Genomic DNA, 17,844 nt, shown 5'->3' with positions numbered 1-17,844 from the left:
TTTGGAGTAGTTTGTAAGTGATCTTGCTTTGTGTGCTCATTGCGGGCTTTCAGTCACCCTCACCCCTCTTGAGACCTAGTCTTGACCGCCGCGATCACTACATTGATTTGTCTGGCTCGTCCAGAGGTTACCCTGTTCCAAGTAATTAGGTTGGCCTTCTGAACTTCTGCGCCACCAGGACAGAGTTCAGAAATCCGTCTTAACAAGTACCTATCTCTCTACTCCAGTCAGTGCCTCAAGCTTCGGCAGTACTTTAAGTTAAGTGACAAATTGAGAGGGGGCTCTCATTTGGGAGCGTGTCTTAGGTGATGGGCATGGGCTAATAATTAATGGGCATGTCCTAAAAAAGAACATGTACGTCCCGAATGCTCAGGAGAGGTGTGGCCTACATAACAAGGTACATATCACAACACTGTCTACTCAGTAAATTCCTACTTGGATATACTTGCACCAAATTGAAGTTCCAAAGCATTATTTATTGGACCTTTAACTAGGGCCATTGGCAAAAGGTTAGGTGGTGAGTTACTAGCAGGTGCACTAGTATCTCAGTACATGTTAGACCAGACAACTCTAACTCGCAAAACAGGGACGGAACCAGGGAAAATAACTTCTCGTTTCCAGCAACCTCTCCTCCCACATTCTTCGATGTGGTAATTCATCATGACCGGCTTGCCATCTCCTTTCCTCTCCTCACTCCCAGTTTTGGATTTAAGCAATGCTCTGTTTTTATAATGTAACAGTTTATTGAGAGGCCACCCTCAAAACAGGGAGTTCCTTGCCTCCCCAAGCTAAGTGTCACACAATAAACATTTAATGTCGGTTCTTTATATTCAGCCCTATCTCCATTTTATCTAATACCCCTTGGATTACTCCACTGAGCTACAATGAGCCAAGAACCAGGCGAGTGTACAGGAAATTTGTTAATGTTTATTTGAATTAGATGATAAGATAATCACACTAAAATATCAAACACCACTTTATCCGTGGCACAACACAATAAACTTCTCTCAACATAAATAAATCACAGAAGTGGGTCGAAAAGAACATAAATCACAATTCTTTACTTTCTACAAATTTCACTTCCAGAAATAATTAAACTGATCAATAAACAAAAACAATTACAAATGTAGTGCTGTGTAATTTCGATTTTCCTGTGGGCTTAAAAGGTTAGCAGTAGGGTTTATAGATTGGTACAAATGCATATGGCAATTTTGATTTCACCCACACTTAAACAGGGTGATTTAGCGACTTGTTTTTCAGACACCCCTCTACTTTGGTTTGTGTTGGGGAAGTCGGACAGAAAAATTTGAATGATTTGGGAATTTTGGATCTCAGGACATCAGGCCTCCCACCCCCACTTAAAGATCTTTGTTGGGGAAGCTGGATGGTAAAAATTGGGATGATCTGAAAATGAGGGATTTCGGACCAGCCTCCATTTAAAGGCCTGCATTGGGGAAGTTGGCAGTTTAGGGATTATTTTTAATTTAGGGCCAAAGACACCCCTCTTCATAAAGAATTTGGGGTCAAACGGACAAAAATGATCACCCAATTATATTACAGTTTATAGTTTTCAGCATACTCCGGGAATGAGCTTTGTTAATTTCACATTTTAACAAAAATCACGCTGTCGTGTCCCGCCAAGGTGAATTAATTAAATTTATATTTTTAGTTAAATAGGCGAAGGATCTACACAGTCCCCCACCCCACACACCATAAAGTGAAAGGATTTAAGGCCAGTATATTCCACCACCTTTTGATTACAATGGGCTCAAGTCTATTTACATTAAAAATCTCTGTTTAAAGTTCAGGACAGCCCGCTGCATGTCAGGGTCCTCTAGAAAGATAGAGCAGGGGTCTGGTCACTCCACTGTCAAGCATTGCCTCCCGCTCTCCACCATAGGACCCAGTCAGCTTTTAGGCCTTCCTAGAAATAGACAGGTCCACCCAGAGGCAATCTCTGCAGAATCTCCTTTTTGTGTTTCTGGCAGCTGTCAGATGGTCATTTTCAGCACCTCTCCCTGATGCTACATTTCCGCAGCTATGCTCGATGGTAAATTTCAGCAGCTCTGTCCCTTCTTCATAGTGCATTTCACTTTATATAGCAGCAATGACACTATCAGGTTCAAGTTTACAATCTTGGGGGAGTGCCCTGCAAGAGTTCTCGCAATAGGATTGGACAGTTCTAATTCTCTCTCCTGCCAACTCCCGCCCATCTCGAAGGATTGGCTTAGGAGTCTGAAGCAGACATATGGCAGCTTCTATTTGCAATCCCCATTTGTTCTAATGGCAGAATTTTGGCAAAAACTACTGCTGTGGCAAAACTTCATAATTTTAGTAGTAACTGCCACAATATACATATTTTCTGATTCAGCTAATAATGGGGAATTAAATAGCATGACAGCCATATCTGCACCACGTTGCACAAACGTGTGGCAATTTTCTGCCATTTTTACAAAAAACAAAACAGTTAGGAACATGTCATTTATTATCCATATTCCTAATTCTACCCTCCACAGATTCACCAACTCTCAAATTTGGAACATTTCCAAATCAGCCAGAAACCAATCTTAGATGGCTATTGAAGTTCCCTGAATCACGGGTGGATGCATTTTATATCACCAAAAGTGCTGGGAAATTAACAAAAAAATGAAACATACATGTAATCAGTATAGCTTATGATTGCTGAGAAAAAGTTATAACACTCCTTTAAAATTAATAGTAAATCTTCATGTTGGACAAATGGTAGCTCTTCTGCCTCCAGGCCATTTGTTCTCACTGGGCCAGTGTTTTTTTTATTAGTCTCTTTGAAGTTGGTTTTTTAAAGTTTATTTCAGCTCGTAAATACCTGCGATGCACCAAGTAGAGCATTTGGCCTGCTCAGAAAGGCCATTTTAGAGACACCAATTCTAGGGAAAGTCTTTTTTCGACAACTCTTAGCAGCCACACTTTATTGCTGTTGTAAATAGCTGGGGGGATGCAAAAGCCAGTCTTCCAGTGGGGGAGATTTTTGTGAAGTTTGCCCACAGCCCCACCACTTGTCCCTGGCTGAAATGGAAGTCACAGATTGCAATTTCTAACCTCAGTCTTGTTCTTGGACATACAGTGTGTTTTACTGATCAGGATTCACTTTGTTTTTGCACTGAAAGTGCAGATCTGTTTCTTTCAGTCATTAATAAAATACACTTTTTATTATCTGCTGTTCGTTTTTCTGCTGAAAAGATGGTCTGGATTGTCACAGTGTACCCCTTTTTAATGGGTGACAGTTTCATAGAAAAACTATGCATTTATTTCTCAGCCTACAATGTGATGTCCTTTTCCAATCTGCACTCGGAGTACATTTTTGTTTTTGCTTTCTCTGATTTCCCTTGAAAAAAGTCACCCGCTTAGTCTTCCTAAGTAGGCCCAAAGGAACATTTCATGGCAACCAAGTGGGCTTTTCTTTTCAAATGTTTTGCCGGTATTTTGCATGTGAAGGAAGCATAATCTACCTTACTTTTTGTCAACACACACACCATGTCTTTTCCCTGACCTCTTTATGTTGGCTGGGGAACATTTTTCTCATGTCTTGCTTTAACTTGCAAAGCTGTTTCTGTGTCAGTATTTAAAAATTCTGTTATTTATGTGAAAGGGACCTTTGAATTTCTTCTGCTTTTGTGAATTAAAATGCTGTGTTTCCTTTCGTAATGACAGGTAGGCCTTTTCACATGGCCCTTCAGTTTGGCGGATTTGATTACACCCCACAATAAAGATGCCTTGAAAATTACCAACTTATAATATAGTACTCTGGCACATGTATAAAAACTTTAAAATATTAAGAAAAAAGTGTATGGTTCTAGCACTATTTCCCCCCTCTTGAATGAGGGACTACAAACACCACAATGCAATTCAATGGAAGGCTAAAAAGAAATAACCTGTGTGTTTTTGTAAATGTAGTTTCAAGACTCAAGATATTGTGTGAAAGTATAACATGGTTGTTTTTCATTATTTGACAAAGGCATACTTCCTATGCAAGGAAAACGTAGGATTGTAGTAAAAACATATTTTGTTGTGTCAATTAAGACCTACACTTCTCCATCCATTAATAACACCTTAAAATAATATGAAATCATATTTTCTTAAAATGGGGCTGGGGAGAATAAATGCCACACATCTTTCAAGGGAAATGGCCCTAAATGTCGCCCTCACAATTGCGACGCCGAAATGCCTGATTCTTTTTTTAAAACACCCCCTTTAAACCACATATATATATGTAGGGGGGTATGGGATATTACAGTAATATGGGGGGGGGCTGCGAGGGGTCTGCCCCCACATATCTTTGTGGTGTAAATGGGGGTTTAATTAAAAAAAAAAAAGTCAGCATTTTCAGCTGTCGCAATTATGTGTGGTCGCAGTGATCACATAGATCCCCTTTCAAGCACAACAAATCTGAGGGTTATTTCATCAAGCTTGCACTGATTTAACACGTGCTTTATCTGCACATTTCTAGCCTGGGACACTTATGATCTCCGTTTGATTCAGCCTGTCATAGCTAACACGTGAATTCACATACTAGGAACACTGTACCTTTTTGTATTTGTTATTTTTCAACTGCCAGCCTGAAGTGAGAAAAAACGAGTCCGTCGTGCACCCTCGATTTGTGCGCCCATCTGCAGAAACGTATGGCAGATTTTTAACAGTCCCTGCATAGAGGGGCCCCGATAAAGAAAGTAGCTGAAACCAAGCGACATTGTTAAAGAGTTCCAGGGGGTCTTGTGGCGGAAGAACCGGGTTTGCATCGTTGCTTTCTGTCTCACCAATTGAATTGAAGGCACACCCCTGCGTTTTTACTGGCTTGTCTGTATGCCAAGTAATTAGGGCTCAATCCAAAAAATTACTTGGCCTACAAGTGGCAAAGCACAGAATTGGCCACTCAAATCAAAGCTAAATAAAATCCCATCTCGGCACGCGCTCCCGTTTTTCCCTGCACTACGGGAAATGTTAAAGCCCACTGGCAGGGAGAAATAGAGGCAGTGGCTTGCTTGCGCCTCCAAGGGCGTCTCCCCCACTCAGGTGATTTACCTTGGCTTCTCCTTAGTGGATGGCGGTACAAAGCAGAGACTCTAGTCCAGGGCAATATGGCCTGCAGGGAATGACTCCAGCATAAAATGGCTGCATTTCCACTCACACGCTTTTATCAGATTTACGGCTGCAGGCGTTTGGGGCTGTAACTTGTTTGTGCTGTCCCGCAAGGCTTGGAGAGCAAGCACACACGCGACATAATGTCCCACTATGGCGGCATTATGCACACTAGTGTGGGATAGGGGAGCCCCGGCAGAGTCCTGGCTGAGAACCTATTTTTCAAGGCTGCCCTGGCTCGGCCCCGGCTAGCCCTGGACCACTTTAAGCCCTGACCTTCAGCCTACGGCCATTGCCGGTCTCTTGGCTCCCCGGCAATCTCCAGCATTGCTTCTGGACAGCTATCACCTTCAAGTAATGTCATCAAAAGGTTTTTCATTCCGTCCTGGCTTTTCCTCTACTCTGTGGGATGGGCCACCAATAACCCCCTGCTGTCACCCGCGGTCACTGCTGCTGTCAGCAGAGTGGCTTATGAAAGGAACAAGCCATTTCACTTCGAGCCCCGAACATGTCGCCACTCACAGGTAAGGCCAGTCACTGACAGCCGCAGTCAAGCCTGTTGCAATATATGACAATTCTCAGGAGCAGAATGCATGTTTTTGTTACGCTCACCTGGTATCCACAGGGACGCCACCCAGCCTGGTTACTCGCTGGTATGCTTCTCAGCTTTGCCCTGATGTGATCTGTGGGGAAAGTTCTGCTTGAAATTACAGGAGGACTGTGTTCAAGACTGACCGACTGGGGTAAGTATCCTCCCTCCACCCCCGTATGATTTCAGTCCCTCTGGCGCCCTCTCCTCACCTTGTGGTAGAGTTAGGCGTGCTCGCCGTCCTGCCTTCTTTGCAGGGGCACTGACGACGGCCCGTTTGATATTGTTCAGGTAGTTTTGTTGCTATCCTGCATTCCTTTCTTGGTTTAAAATGTCTCTTTTTTCCCTTAGGTATGCGGAGCCTCAGCGCGGCGAACTGGCTTGGTTGAGCCCCGCTGGTAAATTATGGCACATTAAGAGCGGTATGATGCGGTAAGTAAGGGCTATGCACAGCGCTGCAAAGTCTTGCCTTTGCTAACCTGTGTTTTCCTTCCTTGTAGGTTGCAGTGTTCTTCAGCGCAAGTGGAATGTCCGGAGTGGTGCCAGCCAAGAGGCGACCAGCCAGGTAAGCCTTTTGAGCAGTTCCTAATTTACAAATGTCTCTACTGCTTTATTTAATGTTGCCTCTATCTTCCCCTTTCAGGTTGTTCTGTCCGGGAGGCATGCAGATTCGAGGAAGCTGTTCTCAGTAGCTGCGAGTGGCTAAGGATGAAAACTGCAGGTAAGATGCTGCTGCTAATGATGTTCCTTTTGTCTCCTTGCAGGTTCTGCTTCTCCGAGGTTCGAGGGAATAGCTGGACACGGTGAGGGTCACGTTGCAAGCTGCAAAGTAACACGAAGCATGTTGTCTTGCTCGGGTGTGGTTTAAATAGCCCCAACAAAATAGTCCAGGTAAAGTAGTCCCTAGGCTACCACACCCAAAACACTAGACCGCATAGCTTGGTTCCTTAGAACCAAGCTATGTGGATGCCTCCATGTTGGATGACAACACATTAAGTAGTTCCTAAGCACATGGGAGTGGCCCGAAGAGGGTTTTGGAAGAGGATGCCAGGCTCTAGTGGCCCAGGTCCTGACTCCACCTGGCCAATGGGTTTGACAGAGGGGGTTTTGGGCAAAGGTCGTAACAGTTTTTTAGCTAATCTGCATTAACACAGTGCATTGTCCTGTGGCTCTGAACTGGACGTAAACTTCCACCTACAGCTTCTGGGTGGTGCTGTGGCATGTGTGGCTTGTTAGCTGTAATGGCCTATCTAACAATACAATAAAAGCACAGATGTATGTTTGTCCCTGAATGCGTGTATGGTGCAGTAGCTTCGCCTGTTGTCACCGCTGGAGGGAGCTGTTGCCTTAGAATATATAGCGACAATGTCAATTTGCATAGTTTTGCCTGTTGCCACCGCTAGAGGGAGCTGTAGGGTTAGACCTACTGTGTCAATGAAAACCTGCACTTTGGCCCGTGTACATGGGCCTGCACACTAGTTCTTCTACATTTTAAATATGGTGTGTTGAAAAATCTAAAACAGTTAAAGTTACTATCTATATATCTATAAAAAGTTGAAGTCTCTGTCTCTTGGGCTGGCAAATCATCCAACACTTTTCCACTTGCTCATGGTGTCCCACAAGGCTCCGTCTTGGGTCCTTTCTGATTCTCTCTTTACACTTCTTCTCTCGCTGCGGTTATTTCTTTGTTTGGTCTTTCACATCATTTCTATGCTGATGATACTCAGCTCTTTCTGTCATTGTCTTCCTTCTTTTCTGACATTTCCCTTAGAATGTCCTCCTGTTTATTAGCCATTAAATCTTGGATGACTACTCACTATCTTACTCTTAACGATGCCCAAACGGAGGTTCTCTTCTTTCCCGCTAACACCCTTTCTCCTACTATGCCTCCCTATTTTGTTTCATTTTCCGCATCTGAGATTTCCATTTTTCCCACCGCTCGTAATTTGGGGCTCCACTTGACTCTGCCCTGTCTTTCACTCATCATATGTCACTGTCCTCCCGCGCCTGTCGCTTCCATTTATATAACATACGTAAAGTCCACCCGCTTCTTACTTTTTCAAGCTTCAAAATTGCTGATATCTTCTCTGGTCTTTTCTAGACTGTTTTATTGTTCTAGTGCTCTCTTTGGTCTTCCAGCTACTCGTCTTGCTCCGCTTAAGTCAGCTTTTAATGCCTCTATCTGCCTACTTTGTCTTCTCTCTTTCCGTGACTCTATTTCCTCTTCCCTTTCTACTCTGGGTTGGCTATCGTTCCATTCCCAACTAAAAAAGCAATTTCCTATGTCTTGTTTTTAAATCTCATTATGGTCTTGCACCTACCTATCTTTCCTCTCTCCTTTCATTCTATACTCCTTTCCGATCTCTTCGTTCTACATCCCAGTTTCTCGCAGTAGTCCCCCAACCTCTATGCGCCCAGTCTCGCTTGCAGTCTTTTTCTCTTCTGGAACCATTGCACTGGAATGCTCCGTCTTACTCTCTTCGTTCTGTCTCTTCCTACTCCATTTTCCGAAAGTCGTTGAAGTCCCACTTTTTACATCCTGGTTAATATGACAGATTGCGTTATTTTATAATTTTATTGTATTGTTATTAATCATTTTTTGTACTGTATTGACTCTCTGTGCAGCGCCTTGGCTTAAGGCGCTATATCAAATATTATCAAATATAAATAAGTATGAAAATACAAATAAATGTCGGGAATAGTTTCACCTAGTATGAAACATAAAAGTAACATTAACACTAAACATAATGTAAACTAAAATCAACAGTAAACTCATAATTGTTGGATCCTTAACTCGGAATCCTTTTTTAGATTGTTGAGAATGTTTTTGTTGATGCATTAATCATTTTTTGTTTTTAGTGTGTATACATATATGCTTCCTTGGCCTTGGCATGTGAAACTCAAGATATTTAGGAACCGTTCACATTTTAATTCCCACAACAATGTATACTTATATTTGGACATGCGCAGTAAGAGCTAAAGGGCAAGAGGAACAGCACTGCATTCATTTATCTATAAATGGGTCCTAGAGTGCGCAGTGGGTGGGATAAGCCACTGAATCAAACGAGGGAGACCCAGACTGAAAGGGGCAAATCAGCAGAGAAGGCCGTGAGCGCGCACAGAAACTGGAGAGGGCGTTAACCCTGCAGCCCATCTCCTGCTTGCACCTCACAGGCAGCTCTGAGGAACAAGGGCACCTGGGTTCCATCACCCACGCCGATCAATGCGAGTCTTTGCAGTGCGAAAAATACCCACTTAGGAACCCACCTCCAAGCTGTGAGCTAGTCTAGATGTTATTTGTAAGGCAACCTTTTGCGTGTATTCCAGTTTACAGTATTGTGCTTTTTACTGGTTCACGGCTCAGTTCCTTTCATATTATGTAAGCATGACCTCGTCTGCATTGGGCGAGTATAAACGGCTCCGAGAGGCCGCAGGGTGTCGCTTGCTTGTGTAATAGCCATTGTATTCTCCGCACTACTGCGCCGGTGCAGAGTTCTGCCTCCCTGTGCTAAAGGTCACTTAACCAGCCTTGTGTACCCTGAGCAATCACCTGTCCCTCGACAAAAGTGTCCACAGTCTCTTCGCATACATGGCCTGTCTATCGCGTGCTGCGTGAACAAACTCTCCTCACACCTTCATCTTTAAACCTTCTTATCACGTGATAAAATGAAATCACATGACTCCGCGTGCACTTCGAAAGAAATACCACATTAGGGAATTGTGGCTCCAATATCTCATCTTCGAGTGCCATGACAATTCTCCATTGAGAAATAAAATGACCCATTGCGTCACACAGCCATAGATGGGTCTCAATGTAAAGTAATAACTAGCTGTTTATATCCAGTGGTGCTCTGACTGTCTTGAGACCGCGTCCGAAAAATAACCATCCAATTAGAAGCAATAGAGCAGCGGGCTGCAACCTTTGGCTCTCTAGTTGTTTTTGACTACAACTCGCCTAAGCCGGCATAGTCAATGGCGAGGGATCATGGGAGTCGTAGTCCTGAACATCTGGACAGTCACAAGCTGCAGATCCTTGCCATACACAGTAATAGTGAAAGGCACAATGTCACGCTATCACAGTTCTCCCCATGGGTTTTACGACAAAGTCAGTGGAATCTATATTGACGTAAGAGCCTACATGGCGCTGATCACCCCAGTAAGAGACTGGAGGGTGATGTTTACAGGGACCCTTTACTCATGATTTCCCAGTAACTTACTCCATTAAAAAAAATATGTCAACGACCCATAATGGTACCAAATCTGAAACACCAGTAGGAAATGATTAAATCAAAAACAGGAATTTATTAATAAATTACTTTAATCTAATGGTTGGTTTTAAGGTCTGACGCTATTCTGCCAAGGAGGCCATGATAATTGCGTGTCATTATCTTCTATACTGCTTACAGAGAAGAACGTGCCATCTGTACAAGAAGCCACCCAGTTGCCATTATGGACTCTCAAAAAGTGAAATCTCAGATGCGGCCTACCACCAGGTAACTCATTCAAGGGTTTCCAGTGCTGACTCTGCTGAAAAGAAATTGGCGGACCCCAGGACAGTGGGCATACACTGTTGATTACTTAGATAAGCTTGAAACACACCAGTCACATATCATAAAATTACTAGTTCATGGCAACCTGGAGGGGGATGCTACCTATAACGCCTTGGTGAAGGTGTGCTACCAATCGCTTAGAGACGCGGTATCTATCCGGCTATAGAAGTTATCCGGCTTGCTATGCCATGCTGGGTTGAAGATTAGTTAATAGAACTAGGAAACCAGTCTTCCTAACTCCTAGAGTGATAGTTAGAGCCTGTGTAGAGACTAGGGTCTGCCTTGGGGATTTAGCCCTAAGCACCCAGATACCCCGTGAAACAGAGGGTGGCATTGATTTACCAACTCCTCGCAGCAAGGAGAAGGCAAGAGAATTTGGACAGACAACACTGAAGGGTCTCTGAGTAAGACAGTAGGATAGTTCCTTGTAGATTAGACCTGTGGGCTCAAGCATTACTTCCAGACTCAGTGGGAACTGGATACTGGCACCACCATGCTAGTGGCATGCAAATCTTGCCTGAAACTCTGCCAACCGAGCTGGGGTCTGAAGGTTCAGCTTCGACACCTCCGCTCCAAGCCTTTGGAATTCTATTCTGCTGGAATTGAGAACGATACCATGCCAATTTAGCTTTAAAAAAGATATTAAGACCTTTCTTTTTAACTGCAAAGATTAGATTCCTTCTCTTACATCTTCTGAAGAACCCGGATTATCTGATGCTTATATTTCTGCTGTGACCCCCGACTCCTCGCCAGTATGTTGTGTGCGTTCTGTCTCCTGTTACTTGTGGGCACTTAGGCCTCTGGGAATGCTGCACTCTACAAACACTTCTGATTAATAATATTAATAATAAGACATTCTAAGTGTTCAGATCCCTTGACTCCAATTCAAGTAAGAATTTAAGATCTGAAATAACCTACGGAGAGAACTTCATCACATAGGTACCAAAGGACTTCCCCAAAGAGAACACTCTGAAGCAGCTGACCCATACACCTTACCTCCTCAGCTCCCCTTAGCCTGTGACCCGAGACCGGTCACTTGGGATACTTTTTACAGAGTATTTCTGATGCGTTTTCTTCTGATCAGATTTGAACTTTTGAGTGAAACAGCTGTGGGGAATCTTTCAAACAAAATAGACGATTCCAGATGCCATGGATTTGTATTCACTTGTTATAGTACCTACTGGGGTTATTTCCCGCCGTTTTTTTTTCTATCTCTGACCATTTTAATAGACACTTGTGATAATGTATTATCGTTTTTATAACGTTCATGGTTTCCTAAGCTTCTCAATATACTACACTTTGATTATTTGATGTATGCTCACCCAACGTGTCTGACACAGTTCTGTGTTGGATTTACCAGATGTACAGAACTAGCGTTGAGGCAAGGATACTCCGAGGCGGCTCTTCGGGTGCATCTAGTTATCAGCAGCTTGATATGGTGTCATAAGCGCTCATCTAGCGTGTCTCATGCTCCTTCTAGACTGCTCAATTTATGTCCTAAAAGTGTCTTCATTTCTGACTGCTTACACACATTTTCCCCCAACTAGTCACTAGCTGGTACTAAGAGGCATTGCTACGGGGGGCTGTGGGGGCTATTGCCCCGGGTCTTTTGGTTGTAGTCCTGGATAGAAGCTCAGGGGAAACAACCAAAAAGGCTAGCTAGCCCCCGGACCTGACAGTCCCAAAATTAGCGTATCCCTGGTTCTTTTCCAGACCTAGCCGTATATGTGCAGTCCCTAGTCAAATTTGAGCTAGACACATAAAGAAAAACGGATGGAACAATAGATAGAGGTTTATAATGTAAAGGTTCTGTGCCTATGTGCAATATAATAATGTGACAGTCATATATGCTGCGCCTGCTACAACTCTAGTGGTCTTATGCAATTAGATATTTAGTGTTGTGCCCACGCCTCGGTTTCAAGACCTAGTGGTGGTCTATGGTGGAAAGATGAGGGGGTGGGTTGAGGCTAAGATATAGAAATAGGGAGAAGGAATCACATGGTACAAGGTAGGTAAGGAAAGGCGGTGCAGGGTGGCAGTGTTTGTTGAAGGTTGGGTGCAAATGGACTTGACTTCTTTAATCTGAGAGAAAGGAAGTGTATACAATCATTGGTCCACGGCTGAGATGTCAACAATTGTAGAGGTGTATTCCAGCACGCACATCCGGGACCACCAATTAGGTATATTCAGACAGACTGTGATTGGCTCCATGATGGGTTTCAAATGGGCATATGCAGTCAAATGCAAATGTAGTTGGGAGCCCCACAAGTTTGGATGAAGCTTAAACTTCCCCAATCTACCCGTCAAGGATAGGTCCTAAGATTACAAAGGCATTTTGCACTCCATGGTTGTAATCCAAAAGTCACTTTTTGGTTTAAAGCCCCCTGTCACACCCTAGATGTGGATGGTGGGTGTAGTGATTCTGAGCAATGATGCTAGCAAGACAAAAAGAACATTGATTTTAATGGACGCCTTCATTATTATTTGTCATCTGGATGGAGTTGGATGAATGCCTACAGGATCTAAGGGGAAATTACTCAACAGAAGGACGAAAGCTATTAACAAACAGTGTCAGAGTATGGATAACAGAAAGTGGGAGAGGGTCAAGGTATCTGAACCGTGAAGGCTTCCAAGGAAATCATCAATACTCCTTCCCTATGAGTAACAAGTACTACCCTACAGGGACACCCGCCGCTCATTCGAAAGAAAGGCCAACCGTGGCGGCCAACGGAAACGGAAACGGTCAGACCTCTGCTGAAGCAGACATGTTAGACTGCAGACTAACACTTGTCTAAACAACACAAAGGCTAGCGTTCCAGCCAATACAAAAGCACAACATATCACTGCAATGCCCAGCCCTGTGGTACAAAATAATCGAAACAACGCAGGTCTTCACATCAAAGATCAAAGAGAAGATTGGAGTAAAGATTAAGGAGGAAAAGGAGGAGAAATACTCCAAAGTAAGGGATTTCGAGTGGATGCCTGGAGGTGTGAGCATTCATTCGAGCATTGATGTGGTGGGAAAGAGATGAAGAAATGGTAGTAACTATGTTTAAAGTAGATGACAAAAACCAATAAACACAACTAGAACAAATTGATTTTATGGGTTGATGTAATTTTGCCAGTCGTGGTCTTTCCATTTCATTGACCATACCGTTTTGGGACTGAGTATTGGAAGATTTAATTCAATTTTCAATTTAAATCCCTTTTCTCATAAACACATCATTGCAGTATTATTAACGCCATTCAATGGCTACTATTTATTCAAATCTAAGCGAGCCTTATTGTCAATAAACAAATCAGTCATCCCCGTTTTTTATAAGGAGAGTTTTCTTCACCAATTCCCTCAATGCCATTTAGGCTTCCTATTTAAGACTATGGGTAGTCTAATAGTCCATCATATGATTAACTGCATCTGTGGTTGGTTACATGGGCTCTGGTGTCTATTTAATTGTTTAATTAGTAATGGAGGACTTCAAGTTCCAAAATACAATGCAAAACAATGTGTGCTTAAAGGCAAAGAATGAATGCCTATCTTACACCCAGCACACAATGTAAGCACTCTGGCAGAGCTCCTATGTGTGGCTTAGAGTTGGCATATGAAAAGTGTCAGTTGTCAATCATTCTCTAAGTAAACAAATGGTGTGCTGTCTAGATGGTTAGAATTCATCTTTACATCTGGCTTTGCTCTGGTCCCCACCCCCCCAGACTATTGTTCTTTAGCCTGCCAAGCCATTACAGAAGGGGGAAAGACGATATGCAAATTAGACTTGGTCCCACCACAACAGGGGTAGTACAGACAGAACTGCTTGATCGCATCCCTTCTGCACAAGACCACAAGCAACCCTAGCCATGTTTCAGCCTCATTGGGCCTCTTCAGTGAGGTGTAGCTTGGGACTATAGGTCCATCAGGCTTGGGACCAACGTATGTCCATACCAGTCCCATTCAGAGTGACTAAAGCAAATAAAGTAGTGGCCTAGCAGTTAAGACTGGGCTGCTCCCATTGGTGGCAGGCCCTAGATTGATTTACATACGGCTGCTCCCCTTCAGCAATGGTGCAGATAGGCTGACAACAATGGTTTGGGAGGCTGCCCAGGGCAATGCCAGTGGATCGGTTTAATTCATAACCTTGCACCCATCAGATTTTCTTGCTATACTTTGTCTCTATAAGTTGGAGAGGGTACGTCCAGATGTGGGCTCCTTGCTCGCTGCCCCATCTGGAACCAGGCTGCACCTCAATGATGAGGTCCAACAAGATTGAAACATGTCTAGGGTTTCCTGTGTTCCTGTGCTTAGGGGATGTGTCCTAGCAGTTAGGGCTAGACTACTCTCATAGGTGTCAGGCCCAAGATTGACTTGTATATGTCTGGTCCCCTTATGCAGAGGCACAGATGAGCTAAAAAACTATTGTTTGGAAAGCTGGTCAGAGCAATGTCAGTGGCTAACATTAATTCATAATCTTTGACACATCTTCTTTGGTGATAGTTTGTGTCCATAAGTGGGAGAGTGTGTTCCCAGACGGGGGTCCTTTGCTTGCTGCTCCATAGCAAACCCAACTGCATCAGACTGATGAAGCCTATTGAGGCCGGAAACTGTCTGGGGATGCTTGTGGTTGTGTGCGAAAGGGTCAAGGACTAGCAGTTTGGGCTAGACTTCTCCCATTGGTGGCAGGGCCAAAATTGATTTCTATATGGCTCGGACCTTTATGCAATGGCGCAGACGGGTTAAAAAGCGATGGTGTGGAAGGTTGCCCAGAGGAATGTCAGTGGTCAAGATTAATTCATGACCTTTAATTTATCACATATTTTGTTTACAGTCAATCATAACTTTTCTGCACTCTGTTAATGTGATTGTGTCATCAAGTAATAATCATAAATAGTAGTCGCGACCTAATGGTCCTCACGATCACTATGGCCCAAAGAAGGAGCCAACAGATGCAAAAAGAGTTGGACACAGAAGAGGCCAAATTTCAAACCAGCACTACTATTACAGATGCTAAGAATCTCTTAGCAGATCTGAATAAACAATTTGAGGATTTTAAATCTGCAACACTTGCCAGAAAGACTAAAAAACTTCAAAAGGACATAAAAGATTTTCAACTCGATTTGGTGTATCCCTACATTTCAGATAACTATATTCACAACCAGAACCAGGGAGGCCCCTCAGGTTCATTTCCATCCAAAACATAGAAGAATCGACGCAGAGAGGCCATATTCTCCGGGTCAAGTAGTGGACCATCCTCAGATGATCAATTAAGCCAACCACAGACGAATTTCACTTATCCAACACCACGTTCTTTCCTTTCTTAGTAGGGGTGGGTTTGGCAATCCCCAGTAGGGCCACCCACAATGGGGCTTACCCCAGAGAGGAGGCAGACCAGGCTCCCGCCGCGCCGCCGGAGACAGAGATGTTAAGACCCAACACCGTCTCTCAAAAAACACCCATATTCAACAAATCCAATATTGACCTCTCTGAGGCGGAAATATCCATTCTGACAAAGGGACTCTCCTTCGTCCCAACGAAACAGACTGATTGGTATGACTCGGAGATGGAAGTCTGCACCTTCCTTCGAAAGGTGAGACTCCAAACTTTTTACAAGATCTAGCCAAATAAAAAACCAAGAAGATGACATTTCATAATAATCTTACCTTGATTGAGAAACAAGCCCTTACATCATTATAAAACAAAAAGGGCATTGTGAGGAAACCGGCAGATAAAGGGGGTGGAGTAGTTATGTACACCGCCCAATACAAAGAAATGGTACTTGTACTGCTGGATGACAGGGAATGCTACTCCATCCTCCGGACTGATCCCACTAAGGATTTGGGACAAGAGATCACAGAAGCAGTAGGCATTGCATTGCAACAGTACTGGATATCCCATAAAGAAGTGGAGTTCCTCACAACACCTGGAGGTAGAACTCCCTGCTTCTATGCTCTGCCGAAGATCCATAAGGATCCCCACAACCCACCAGGCAGACCAAAAGTGCCGGGGTGCGGGTCAATTCTAGAGCCCCTCTGCAAATTTGTAGACACCTTTTTACAACCACTGAGCATGAAAACCACGACGTATTTAAGGGATACCACGCACACCATCACGATTTTTGAGGACATGCCATTTGACCCTTCCACACAGGTTATGGTCACTATGGACATTGATGTTGTTGGGTGTCGAGGACGAGGGTGAGATGTCTCGCACTGATAAGCTACTGTTTGCAACCACCACGGCACTGATCAAACGCAACATTGCCAAGCTACGGGGATCGGGTGTAACCCCTGAGCATGCACAATGGATGGATGATGTAGATGCATACATTGCGATGGAGCGAAGAGTATATGCAGCCAGAGGATGTCCTGGGAAAGCGGGGAAAATCTGGGAAAAGTGGAAAAAAGCACAATAAGACTTTTGTATAACACAGGCCTGTGGCCGGAATGTAAATGAAATGTAAGAGTGTACATGTAATTGCCAACATAACCTTACGTTACTGAAATCTGGACCTTATGTTCTTTTGTGATGTTTTTGGTTGCTGGACCCCTTCAGGGTCATTGTTTATTGTGTATTATACAACAAAACCAATAAAAGTGTTTAATCAAAAAGTCTCCGCATTCAAATATATCACAGGAGGCGGCCATAAAATGCATACGCAAATGGCTTACTAAAGATCCCCTAAAACACAGGGTGCCTACAAACTTCATTTTGGAGCTCATGTCCATAACTTTATGTAACAACTTTTTTACATTTGACAGACAAATATATTTGCAGGCTAAGGAGACGGCGATGGGGGCAGCATTTGCCCCTAGCCTAGCAATACTATACATGGCGAAATATGAAGAAGAACATGTGTTCTCTCCACTTAATACCTGGCGGGACCAGGTGAGCTAGTGGTACAAATATATTGATGATGTGATCTTCATCTGAACAGGCCACCTGGACCAATTATTACAGTTTTGGAAGTAGCTCAACACGTGCAACCAAGATATTCAGTTTACAATAGTGCACAGCACAATTCAAGTTCCATTTTTGGACTTGATAATTCCTCACAACGGTGGAGTACTTGAATATGATCTTCACCCCAAGCCTACAGACAGGAATATGTTGCTATACCATACCAGCAACCATCTTGACCACACAAAAGACAATTTTCCCTATGGGCAATTCCTAGGGATGTGTAGGAATTGCACATCCAAGGAGGACTTCAAGAGACAATCTACATCTTTACCCACTAGATTAAGGACAAGAGGCTATCCCAAACAACTATTGGACCGAGCGGTTAAAAGAGCACTAAATGAAAACATAGAAATGCTATTGCAACCTCTCGATAAAATGTGTACCAACAGTGAAGACACCCATGGCACACGCATCATCACAGATTAAGAAAATCATCACCCAACATTGGCACATAGCCCGTCTCAACTTGCCTGAAGATTTGCCACCTAGATTCGCATATAAATGAGGGAAGAACATCAAAGAACATCTGGTTCACTCACTTTTTCAACCGGACTCAACGTACATGGGGCAAACAACACTACGTCCACTGCAAGGACATCATCCTTGTGGGAATTGTGTGGCCTGTAAGTTTAGTAAAAAGA

This window comes from Ambystoma mexicanum, chromosome 3p, assembly GCF_040938575.1.
Source record: "Ambystoma mexicanum isolate Mex_15411 chromosome 3p, UKY_AmexF1_1, whole genome shotgun sequence".
NCBI classification, from domain to species: domain Eukaryota; kingdom Metazoa; phylum Chordata; class Amphibia; order Caudata; family Ambystomatidae; genus Ambystoma; species Ambystoma mexicanum.
This window is presented reverse-complemented; position numbering follows the sequence as displayed.